The following is a 13,720-nucleotide window of genomic DNA, read 5'->3' on the forward strand; positions in this document are numbered from 1 at the left end:
GGTTGAATAGAAACCTCAGGTTGCAGTGTCTACCTCAGGATGATTCAAATCACTTTGAATCTTTAAGATATGGCTCTTGAATTCTCAACCCAAGAATTTAAGAAAAGAGAAATCCTCATTTTTTTGCTAAGAAACAGGAAGTTATTTTTCTTGAAATATAAGTTATTTATAATTTTGTTTCTCATTATTCCTTCTCTGTATCTTTTTTCTTCCATCATAGATGACTCATTGACACTCCAGGCATCTAAAAAGTTCCTTAAGCTGGCCACAGTGGCCGACATCTGTGATCCCAGCACTTTGGGAGGCCAAGGTGGGAGGATTGCTTGAGTCCAGGAGTTTGAGACCAGTTTGGGCAACATAGCAAGACCAACCCCCTTCCCCAACTGTCTCTACAAAAACTTTAAAAAAATTAGCCAAGTCTGGTGGCACATGCCTCTAGTCTTAGCTACTTAGGAGACCGATAAAAGAGAATTACATGACCCCAGGAGTTCAAGGTTACAGTGAACTGTGATCGCACGACTGCACTCCAGCTTGGGCGACAGAGTGAGACCCTGTCTCAAATAATAAAAAAATAAAAAAAGCTCTGCATTTTGGCAGTTGTGGGTCGTCTGAGTACAGACGTTGAGTCCTGAGTATCAGGTGACTAAAAACTCTAGTATTGTAAATAGATTTGTAAATTGACAAATCTTGTTTTAGACAATTTTGCTATGGTATGCAACAAAGTTATTTCCAAATAATTTTAGGTTTGGATATTTAAAGTGCTATTTAAAAAACTATTAGTCAAAAGTTCAGGATTTTTTGCGTAAATGTGATTTAAAGTATAAGGCAGTTCTAGTTCTTCTTTGTATTTGTATTGTTAAAATAAGACTCAGTTGAATTTCAGTTTGAAAATACTGGAAAATTGTTATTCATAGCTACTTTGTCTCAGGCTAGATGATTATAAGGAGAAAACTAATTCTGAAGTGGTTTAAACCAAATCATGTTTTAAATTTAGTGTTATATAACTTTCAGGTTGTGTTCTATATCTTTTTTTGGCTTTCCCCTCCCTCAGCCTAACAGTTTAGTTGTTCAGGATAGGGAGATTTGTCCCATGTAATTATTTTTCAGTTTTGCTGAACATATTTTTAAAATGGCTACCTTTCTTGGGTATAGTGTCATGGGATTCCCCGCCCCATCTGGGGTAGAGTGTTGTGGGATTAGAGTGAGATAAGAGACAAAGGAGAATCTTACAGGTCTTCTAACTCAAATCACTAGAAATTTAGGCACGATCTGGACCTTAATGTGTGAGAGGCTGTATCATTTTATTTCCCAAATTGTATTTTCTTTTTTCTTGAGACTGAGTCTCACTCTGTCGCCCAGGTTGAAGTGCAGTGCCGTAATCTCGGCTCACTGCAACCTTCGTCTCCTGGGTTCAAGCGATTCTCCTGCCTCAGCCTCCCTAGTAGCTGAGATTCCAGGTACATGCCACCATGCCTGGCTAATTTTTCTATTTTTAGTAGAGATGGGGTTTTGCCATGTTGACCAGGCTGGTCTCAAACGCCTGACCTCAGGTGATATGCCTGCTTTGGCCTCCCAAAGTGCTGGGATTACAGGCATGAGCCACTGTGCCTGGCCACAAATTGTATTTTCTCTAACTTCTAGTTGATGTGAAAAAATTATTAAAGAGTCCCCTCCCCACCCCGCCCCAGTTTTCTTACTCCGAGGATGAAGATGAAGTGGAAAGCTTTAGATAGTTGGTTTTTCAGCCTGGCCACCGTGGAAAAATTATTTACTGTTTTATGAAATATGCAATTCAGTTAATTTGGAGGAAGCTGTTTAGTAAGGGGAAAAGTACAGAATTTCTAGTTAGGAAACATAATCAAGTATCTGTTTTAAACTTTGCTAGTTTTATTTCTTTTCCTCTTTTTGTCCTCATTTCCTTTTTATCTAGCAAGGTTATCGAGAAGCTTCTATGAATAATTTTCTACATTATGCTACTACCTTTAAACAGTGTTTGAATATGAATCTCTAACTTGCTCTGAATATTTTGAGAAAAAAGTTGAATCTTTGAAGGAAAAAGTTGATTTTTCAGGATAAGTAATTCTTTTTGGGTGTTCAAGATATTTTTAACAAAAAATTTTTCAAAAATTGAAAGTTTGCTTGGCACAGTAGCTCACACCTGTAATTTCAGCACTTCATGGGGCCAAGGCAGATGACTTAAGGCCAGGAGTTCAAGACCAGCGTGGGCAACATAGCAAGACCCCTTCCTGCACAGCCCAGGAGTTTGAGGCTGCAGTGACCTGTGATTGTGCCACTGCATTTCAGCCTGGGTGACAGAATGAGACCCTGTCTTGATTTAAAAAAAAATTACAAAAAGTCTTTCCAAAGCTATAAAAACTTGAACTTTTATTCTTTCTCTTTTTCCATGATACTTATTGGCTCTTTTAGGTTCAGTGGTAACTCCTACCAATAATCCTTAAAAGGAAAATGATAATTACTTTTTCTTTTTTTTTTTGAGAAGGAATCTCACTCTTTCACCCAGGCTGGAGTGCAGTGGCGTGATCTCGGCTCACTGCAACCTCTGCCTCCTGAGTTCAAGCAATTTTCCTGCCTCAGCCTCCCAAGTAGCTGAGATTACAGGCACCCACCATCACGCCTGGATAATTTTTGTATTTTTAGTAGAGACGGGGTTTCACCATGTTGGCCAGGCTGGCCTCGAACTCATGACCTCAAGTGATCCACCCACCTTGGCCTCCCAGAGTGCTGGGATTACAGGCGTGAGCACCATGCTCAATGGTAACTACTTTTTAGGGATGATACATGGTACTTAGTTGTCACTGATTTTTTTTTGTTGTTGTTCAAAAATTATTATAGTATCTAAAATCTTGTGAACATGGGAACAGATTGTGAGGAGAAAAATAAATAAAAGCTTGTGATTATTTCAAATTCTTATGATCTCAAGTCTTGACTAAAATGTGTGCTTTACAGGGATTAAGATGAAAGTGAAGCTGTTTTTTTCCCTCATAATGTTTCTAACTTAAATTTTTAAGGGGCATTAATATTTATGAAATTGATAGTTTTCTCATCTTTTGATTACTCCCCTCAATTCATGCTTCTGAAAAATGCATTCTAGCTAAAAATATAAGAATGCTTATTAATCATAAAATATATTGGTACTTGTTTAGTGTAGAACTAAGGGATTTAGATATATCCTTTAAAGGCAAATAATACATTTGATCATTAAATGGAATAAATTACTTTCAGAGTAGAGTGGGGTTTATTCTTGGGAGTTTGAAGTTGAGCACAGAGGCATGGATATAAGAATGGATTCACATCTATTTCCTGTCTGGGTGCTTTAGGAATTTAGTCCTTTTTAAAACTGGAACTATTGGGAATTTTATTTTTTGTGTGTGAGGAATCATGAAAATCCCAGGTTTAAGTACATATTTTTCTAGTTAGATTAGTTGTGTTAGTGTCAAAAATGAATAAACTAGTTTTAGGTTTCCTATGTGTTTTGAATATTTTATGTATATACATACTCTTACTAACTATGAATACATAAATTAGCCAACAAATGTTAGTCAGAATTTTATTTTGATTGGTCAACTTTTAAAACTGTGACTTTTACTGAGTTTCTGTCTTTATCTTTCTAGATGTTATAGTGAAATGTCTAAGGAGGGAAACTGAAATGAAGTGGTGTCTGCCAAATGAATAACTTTACTTGTGGTATTGCAGCACAGTTACTTCTTTTTTAAAAAAATTTTTTTTAAATTTTAAGACAGGGTCTCACTCTGTCACCCAGGCTGCAGCCTCCACCTCCTGGGCTCAAGCAGTGCTCCCACCTCAGCCTTCCAAGTTGCTGGGACCACAGGTGTGCACCACCAGGCCCAGCTAATTTTTTTTTTTTTTAACTAGAGACAGTGTCTCCCTAGGTTGCCCAGGCGTGTCTCAAACTTCTGGGCTCAAGTGATCCTCCTGCCTCAGCCTCCCAAAATGCTGGGATTACAGGCAGGAGCCACCATGCCTGGCCTAGTTACATTTCTAACAAAGTAATTTTGAGAACACAGGTAAAAGGGATGTGATCTGAAAACTGTTTGGTGTGTAGAATGGGGAGAGAAAAAAGGAAGCAAATTAAATTGAAGGAGGAAATATGGTAAATTTAATTTTTGAGTTTATTATTGGAAGAAAACACACCATTTTGTGCAGTATAAGAATATAAGCTTATCAGAATTTTTAAATATTAAGGTTTGTATTTTAACCCATTTTCATATTAGAGCCATTTTTTTCCAGATCCTGTTTTCAGCTGTATCTATTAATGGGGTGAATTTACTCCAGGCTCCCTGGTTGTTCATTAACCTATTAGGGCTTGACTACTTTAATAGGTTCAGGAAAATGTGCTTGTTAGTTGAAACTGCTCATAGCTGGAATTGGAACTTTTCTGCAGTCCTTCCTTGTCTGTGGGGAATATGTCCTAAGACCCTCTAGTGGATGCCCAAAACTGAGCATAGTACCAAACACTATATATACAGTTGTGTGTAACTTTATGATGGGTTATGTTCTGAGAAATGCGTCATTAGGTAGTTTGATCATGCATACATCATAGGGTGTACTTACACAAACCTATGTGGTATAGCCTGCTACATATCTAGGCTGTATGATTTAGCCTGTTGCTCCTAGGCTACAAATCTGTATGACATGTTACTGAACTAAATACTGTAGACAATTGTAACACAATAGTAAGTATTTGTGTATCTGAACAGACGAGGTAACACGTGCCATGACATCACTAGGAGATAGGAATTTTTAGTCTGCATTATAATTTTATGGGACCAGTGTTGTATATTAATTATAATTTATAATTATAAGTCTGTATGTATCTTTTATATGGAAAACCAAATGTCCCAGCACCATTGCTGAATATTATCCATTTTCCCTACTTGATCTACAATGTCAGTATTAAGTGGCATATAGCAGGTTTCTGTATATTCTGTATTATGATCTTATGGCACCACTGTCATATATGTGATCCGTCCTTGACTGAAACATATGTGGCACATGACTGTACTATATTTTTTCCTATACATACATACATGTGATAAAGTTTAATTTATAAATAAGGCACAGTAGGAGATTAATAATAATAACTATTGTATTGTCAGGGTTCTCTAGAGGGACAGAACTAATAGGATAGATGTATATATCTACAGGGGAGTTTATTAAGGAGTTTTGACTCACACAATCACAAGGTGAGGTCCCACAATAGGTCATCTGCAAGCTGAGGAGCAAGGAAGCCAGTCCAAGTCCCAAAGCTAAAGAACTTGGAGTCTGACATTCGAGGGCAGGAAACATCGAGCAAGGGAGAGAGATGTAGGCTGAGAGACTAAGCCAGTTTAGTCTTTTCACATTCTTCTGCCTGCTTTTATTATGGCTGTGCTGGCAGCTGATTAGATTGTACCCACTCAGATTGAGGGTAGGTCTGCCTTTCCCAGTCCACTGACTCAAATGTTAATCTCCTTTGGCAACACCCTCACAGATAAACCCAGTAACAATACTTTGCATCCTTCAATCAAGTTGACACTCAATATTAACCATCACAACTATTAATACATAGAACAATACAGCAACATACTATAATAAAAGTTATGTGAATGTGGTCTCTCAAAATAGCTTACTGTTCTGTATTCACCCTTCTTATAATGATGTAAGATGATACAGTGCCGATGTGATGATATTAAGTGAGGTGCATCACGCAGGCATTGTGACACAGCATTAGGCTACTGTTGACCTTCTGTATTCCCGAATCTGTGTCAGTCATTTTAGGGGATCCCTTGTTGAAATCTTCCTTTAGGCTCATGGGTTTCTGGTGCAACATATTGCTGTCAGTGGAGGGAAAGGGGGTAGCTATGAAAGATTCGGTAAACCATGTTTTCTGTTCATGTCTTTCACCTACAAATTTAATGCCTTTTAAATCTTAACTAAGCACTTATCTTGTTCTGGCTGTAACTTTTGCTGTTTGAGGTGTGGCAGCAAAACTAGCATGAATAATTTCTTTTTCATTCTTTCACAGTTTTACAGATAGAAGACTCATTCTTACCATAGATCTTAGCAGCCTCAGCATACGATTTTTTCTTTCCTTATTAAGAAGTTTCACTTTTTCACTTAAATGAAGCACATTAAGACTTCACTGTGGCATATCCAAATTGCCAAATGTCACTACTCTTCCACTTTGGGGCTATTGTTAAGTAAAATAAGGGTTACTTGAACACAAACACTGTGATACTTTGACAGTTAATCTGATAATCCATATGGTTACTAAGTGACTAAAGGGTAGATAGTGTGTATAGCATGGATACACTGGGTAAAGGGATGATTCATGTCCTGGATGGGATGGAGCTGGACTCGCAGGTCAACAGAAAATTTCATCATGCTACTTAGAATGGTGTTGTATTTAAAATATATAAGTTATTTAAATTGGAATTTTTCATTTAATATTTTCTGAACTTGGTTGACCATGGGTAACTGAAACCATGGAAAGCAAAACCATGGATAAGGGAGGACTGCTGTATTTACCAGATGAGTTGATTTCATTTTGAGAAAAGTTATTTGTAACTTTAGTAGGCTGACTTAACATGTTATGATAACAGGATTATTTAGATTATAAGAGACTGGGCAGGCAGATATTACACTAGTCTTGTACTTTGCTCATAATTTTATAGAGCACTTTGATGTATATTTCATTTAATCTTTTTGACATCTGAGAGGTATATATTCTCATAGATAATAAAACCCAAACGTCCCAGATGATTAAGAGACTTGCTCAATTTGACACTGTTAGTCATTAGAGGAGCTAGTCTTAAAAAAAGAAAAGAAGGCCGGGTGCAGTGGCTCACGCCTGTAATCCCAGCACTTTGGGAGGCCGAGGCGGGCGGATCACGAGGTCAGGAGTTCAAGACTATGCTGGCCAACGTGGTGAAACCCCATCTCTACTAAAAATACAAAAATTAGCCGGGCGTGGTGGCACGCGCCTGTAATTGCAGCTACTCAGGAGGCTGACGCAGGAGAATCGCTTGAACCCGGGAGGCAGAGGTTGCGGTGAGCCGAGATCGCGCCATTGCACTCTAGCCTGGGCGACAGAGCAAGACTCTTATCTCCAAAAAAAAAAAAAGTATTCTGACTTCAATCCATTTTTTTTCTCTAACTGCAGCCAAGATAATTTATTTACTGAGTATTTTCAGCTATAATGATAAAAGACATAAATGTGATTTCTTCCCTAATTGAGCTTATTTCATAGCTTGAGAGTCAGACTAGTAAATAATTAATTAAAAACAGTATGTTAGGTGCTCTGAAAGGGAAAGTATAGTTTGATGAGGTGGGAAATAAAGAGGAGTCCCTGTGTGCCAGGGGATCAGGAAGGGCTTTTGATGGGAGGTGAACTTGCTATCAAAATCAGTCCTGAAGTCATAAAAATTAGTCATGTAAAGATTAAAGGGCTATGTTGGAGGAAGAGTGTTCCAGGCAGAGGGGAGAATACCATGTTAGAAGTTTTGGAGGTAAATGAGAGCTTGGTGTATTGAAGAATTGAAAGAAATTCAGTATGGCTGGATTATAGAGCTAGAGAAGAGGGAAGGGGAGGGAAAGGAGGTAGCTATGAAAGATTCGGTAAACCAAAAGCTGGATATGATAAGGTCCTAAATTAGTGACAACTGGGAAGAGAAAAAGAGTACTGCAGGTATCACAGGCTAAATAAATGTGTTAGAAATATTTTAGCCAACAAGTGATATTTTATACAGTTATTTTACATATATATATATATATATATATCTTGCGATTTCCTTGCACGGTAGAGGGCACATTATCCTAAAAGTTGAAAATAGGTTAACAGCGCGCTGTTCATCATGGTGAACTCTGTAGATCAGTTTTGGCTATCAGATTCTTTTGCTATCATTCCTACTGTGATTTCTTTACTCTGGCTTGTTGAGGTTAATTTTGCTCTAAAGAATTCTAAGGTGGGTCTTGGACCTAATGTTTTCTTTTTTTTTTTTGAGACAGAGTCTCGTTCTGTCACCCAGGCTGGAGTGCAGTGGGGCGATCTCAGCTCACCGCAAGCTCCGCCTCCTGGGTTCACGCCATTCTCCTGCCTCAGCCTCCTGAGTAGCTGGGACTACAGGCGCCCACCACCGCGCCTGGCTAATTTTTTGTATTTTTTTAGTAGAGACAGTGTTTCACCATGTTAGCCAGGATGGTCTCGACCTCCTGACCTCGTGATCCACCTGCCTCGGCCTCCCAAAGTGCTGGGATTACAGGCGTGAGCCACCACGCCCAGCCGGACCTAATGTGAATAGAGGATAGATAACTAAGTGAGGATTACCCTTGCTAGGCCTTAGTAACTCTGTTGTCTAGAGAAGAAGATGTTAGGGAAAAGCAAGGGATAAAGTGGGTATGAAGGAGTGTAAATTATGACTTGTTGCTATGGTATTTAGTTATTGGTTTAATTTTTACATGTAAGCTTGTCATTGATATACTGAATATTAAGATATTTGGGTGTGGTGGCTCACACCTGCAATCCCAGCACTTTGGGAGGCCGAGGAGGGAGGATCACCTGAGGTCAGGAGTTTGAGACCAGCCTGGCCAATATGGTGAAACCCTGTCTCTACTAAAAATACAATAATTAGCCGGGCATGGTGGCGCGTGCCTGTAATCCCAGCTGCTCGGGAGGCAGGAGAATTGCTTGAACCCAGGAGGCGAATGTTGCAGTGAGCCAAGATTGTGCCACTGCACTCCAGCCTGGGTGACAGAGCGAGAGTCAGTCTCAAAAAGAATAAAATAATGTTGGGAGTGAAAAAAATAAAGCAAGGTTAGGAGGGATAAGAAAATGGTGGGGGCACTATTTTGTAGAGCATGATCATAGTGATTTTTGAGCCTCATTTGAACAGACGTCTAAAGGAATTGAAGGAGTAAGCAATGGAGATATATGTGGAGTTTTCCAGGTGGAGGAAAGGCAAGTACAAAGACATCAAGGCTGTGAAAGTGCTTGGCATGTTCAAGAAGTAGCAATAAAGGCAGTATACCTGGAGCAGAGTGGAAAAGCAGGAGAATTGTAGGAGAGAAAGGGAGAGAGATACTAAGGTGCTAGATCATGTAAGGACTTTGGGTTTTATGCTGAGATGGGTGCTGAGGAGTGATGTCATCTGAATTAGGTTTTTAATGAATTATTCTGGCTACAGTGTAGATAATAAAGTGTAAGAGTAAAAGAGAAAATCAATTAGGAGGTAATTGAAGTAGTTCAGGTGAGATGATTAGATCAGGATTGTAGTAGTGGAGGTTGTTAAGAAGTGGTGGAATTCTCGATTAGAAAAGTGAGAAAGAAAAAGAGGATTCATTTTTCTGGGAAAAAAAAAAAAACCAAGATATTTCAGGGACATGAAGAGAGGAGTAGACTAAAGAGAAGGCAACAAAGGAAGAAAATAAACAGGAATTCCTGAAAGCAGGAGTATTCAATTGTGTCAGAAATTGGAAATAAATCAATTAGGAGTTTATTGATAACCAAGCAATTTGAATGGGGAGTGGTTGGAACAGAAGCCAAGTAGTAGTTGGTTGAGTAATAAATGTGAATAGAGGAAGTGGAGGCAGCTAGGAAGACAACTGTAGTACTAAGTAAGGATGGTTGTGAGGGGAAGAAGAGAGTGGAAACTAGAAAGGCATATGTAAGAATAGGAATCTTGTGGAATGAGGGAGTTGAAAGGACAGGAATTATTAATAGAGGAAAGTTTTGGAGGAGCAGTGAGGAAAAAGGGATCTAGTACACATGGTTGCTGCTTTTCTTGAGCCCAAAGAGGTAAGGATAATTTTTACCTGGGAAAGGAAGTATGGGAAATTTATATCCTATACATTTGCTGTGGAGAAATAAACAGTCATTTGCCAAGAATGATAGATACAGGATAGTAGCCTTAAGAGAATCATCATGAGGAACTGGGGAGTAAAGCTGATAAGGAATACTTTGGAAAAAAAAAAAAAAGGCTCCTGAGCTACTTTGAGGAAGATCTTGAATTCATAGTGGTACTGGTCCACAATTTTGATTTTTCTCTATCAAAACTTAGAAGCTGTGGTTCAGGAATGTTGAAGATGAGTGCTTAGGATCATTCAGGATTGGGTATGATTAACAGGATGAATATGATCAAAAAATAATAGGGATGGGGTAAAGGAATTCTTCAAGACACAAGCTCAGGCTTCGTCTTTTCCTTGAAATGGCCCCCATTGGTCTTTTCTCTTTTAATTTTGTACTTTTCTCTGCTATTGCTGCCTTATGTTTAGTCCATTAGAATTTACGCACACACACATACACACACACCCTTAAGCACTTAAACATTTTTTTAAAATATGGAAAACGACAAAACAAGAACAAATCACATGCAGTCCTGCCATATCTAGATATGACCACTGTTAATATGTTGGTGCTTATTCTTTCAGGCATCTCTATATATGTATACATATCTACTAATTTATACATTTCTGCATAAGAAGGATTATACATCTGTTTTATTTGCCTACTGATGTTATTAAATATAGATACAATTTGTGATAGCTGCAAAGTATTACATGGTAATTTATTTATTTATTTTTGAGACAGAGTCTCTCTCTGTTGCCCAGGCTGGAGTGCAGTGGCGCAATCATGGCTCACTGTAGCCTCGACCTCCTGGGCTCAAGTGATTCTCCAGCCTAGGCCTTTCAAGTGGCTAGGACTATAGGTGTGCACCATATAGGTGTGCACCACCATGCTCGGCTAATATTTTTTAAAAATTTTTTTGTAGAGACAGGATCTCGCTATGTTGCCAAGGCCAGTTTCAAACTCCTGAGTTCAAGTGATCCTCCTGCCTTGGCCTCCCAAAGTTCTAGGATTACATGTGTGAGCTACCATGCCAATCAACGTGGTTTAAATAACAAAATTTAGTTAATTAGCCAATCCTTTGGTGATGGACTATTATTTCATTTTTTAACTGTTGTAAGTCATTGTAATGAACATAGTACAAATGATTTCCCCCTGTACTGGTATGAGTACTGTTCTAAGTACTTAAATTTGTCTTTTATTTCTAAATTTCTTCTGCTGTCATGTTTCAAGGTGAATCCTTCAGACTTGCATTCTTTTAGCTTTCTCTTGAGAATGGATCCAAATGAATAAGACTACCTGCATATTATTAGATAAGACCACCCCCAAACCATCTTGTAATCTATAGTGTTGAGGTTAGGTGCATAGGCTTTGGAGTCAGAACAGATTTGGATTCAAATCTTTGCTCTGCTACTTCATTTAGTTGTATAGCTTTAAACTTCAGTTTTCCAGTCTATTAAATAAAGAACGTTGAAAGCATAAGGCTTTTTTTTCATTGGGAGAACTCTATAACTGAGATGAAATAATCATTATGTAAAAATTTTCTAGCTAATTAAAATCCTTCGTGGTACAGTTTAATGTTATTTTCCTTTTCTAGATTAAGGGAAAGTAGATAAATCTTGGTTATTATCTTTTTTTTTTTTTTTTTTTGAAATGGAGTTTCACTCTTGTTGCCCAGGCTGGAGTGCAAGGGTGCGATCTCGGCTCACTGCAACTGCCTCCTGGGTTCAAATGATTCTCCTGCCTCAGCCTCCCTAGTAGCTGCGATTACAGGCATGTGCCACCACACCTGGCTAATTTTTTGTATTTTTAGTAGAGATGAGGTTTCTCCATGTTGGTCAGGCTGGTCTTGAACTCCTGACCTCAGGTGATCCGCCACCTTGGCCTCCCAAAGTGCTGAGATTACAGGTATGAGCCACCGTGCCCAGACTTTTTCTTTCTTTCTTTCTTTTTTTTTTTTTTGAGACAGACTCTCACTCTCAAAATCTATAAGAAAAGATTTTCCAGCCTAGGCTGGAGTGCAGTGGCACAATCTTGGCTCACTGCAGCCTCAACCTTCTGGGCTCAAGCAATCCTCCTACTTCAGCCTCCCAAGTAGTTGGGACTACAGGCGTGCAACACCATGCTCAGCTAATTTTTTTGGTTTTTTTTTTGGTAGAGATGAGGTTTTGCCACATTGTCCAGGTTAGTCTCGAACTCCTGAGCTCAAGCAATCCACCCACCTCAGCCTCACAAAGTGCTGGGATTACAGGCATGCACCACTGCTCCTGGCCTTGGTTATCTTTTTTTTTAACAAACCTTCATAAATGAAATCCTATGTTCCTATTATAAATCATGTTTACATATTAAATATGTATTATTATAAATCATGTTACATGTATTCAAAGAATATTTAATGATAGAAAATATTCATGATTGTATGTTACGTTTTTTAAAGAAACATACCAAATTATGATCCTAGTTTTATTTTTTAATAAAACAGGCCTATAGAAAATAGACTAAAATGTTAGAATGGTGATCTGTGGGACTTGGGATTTGAAGTGACTTTTTATTTTCCGTCTTACACTTTTAAAAAATTTCTGAATTTTTATGATATATCACCTTTATATCTCCCTTAAATCCTTTATACATCCTTTTTGTCTATCACTTTTATAACCTAAAGTACGCAAATATTAAAATAGGAATCTTCATGTAGTAGAACATTATAACTGAAACTTTTATGATTATCTTAATTTTTTCTCATGGATTTTAATTTGCAGTGTTTATATTTATGGCAGCCCTCTAAATCTTCTTCAAGTTTTTCATTTATATCATGCATTGTTGGAGTTAAAATAGAACATATCAGCCAGGCACGGTGGCTCATGCCTGTAATCCCAGCACTTTGGGAGGTGGGCAGATCACTTAAACTCAAGAGTTTGAGACCAGCCTGGGCAATAAAGTAAGACCTCGTCTCTAAAAAAATAAACAAAAATTAGCCGGGCATGGTGATGCGTACCTATGATCCCAGCTACTCAGGAGGCTGAGGTGGGAGGATGGCTTGAGCCTGGGAGGCAGAGGTTGCAGTGAGCTGAGATTACACCACTGCACTCTAGCCTGGGCGACAGAGTCAGACTCTATCTCAAAACAAACACAGAACATATTTCTGTATTGAGGTCTGATTCTGTGATGTGTGTATAATTCTAGGATTATCATTTCCTTTGTAGATATACTAAATAGAAACTTGAGATTTGAACAATTTCCTTGCCAGTATTATCACATGCAGCAGCTTTTGATGGTGGAGAGACTTAACAGTTAAAAATTTCCAACAACATTAATTTTTGGCTATATTATACTTAATTATATAATTAATTTTAGTAGCTAATATTTGTTTTAATTCTTTCTAATAGCCTAGGTCAGTGGATTCTTGGATTATTGCATTTAATCCTCAGAACAACCATATAAAGTCTAGGTAGTATCGTTACTCCTATTTTACAGAGAGGAAAACAGACTAAAAGTAACTTGTCCAGGGGCACATAGAAGCAAGCAGCAGAGCTGGGATTTAAATGGAGGCAATTTGGTACCAGGACAACGTGCACACACACACTCCGTACTTCCTACTGTGATAAATTTCTCTCTTGGTTGGGTGAGATTTGCTGAAATAATGTATATTTAAAGGATCTAGCACTGCTCTTGGTACCTTGTAGGTGCTCAATTGAATTTTCTTTTATAATGGGCAGAGTGATCTCATTGAATTAGGTGGCATATTCCACCTGGTAGTCAAATAAGGAATTTTTATATAGGTAAACTCGGATTTGAGGTTTGTTGTACAGATTATTTCATCACCAAGTTACTAGACCTAGTATTCAATAGTTATTTTTT

General features: G+C 38.2%; 1 protein-coding gene across 4 annotated transcripts in view; it reads left to right on the forward strand.

Annotated features, from left to right (window-relative positions):
• NFAT5 (nuclear factor of activated T cells 5) overlaps window positions 1-13,720 on the forward strand; it is a 141,115-nt gene that overhangs the window by 24,692 nt on the left and 102,703 nt on the right. The gene's annotated exons all lie outside the window — the stretch shown is intronic.

Source organism: Gorilla gorilla, chromosome 18 (genome assembly GCF_029281585.2).
Source record: "Gorilla gorilla gorilla isolate KB3781 chromosome 18, NHGRI_mGorGor1-v2.1_pri, whole genome shotgun sequence".
NCBI lineage: Eukaryota > Metazoa > Chordata > Mammalia > Primates > Hominidae > Gorilla > Gorilla gorilla.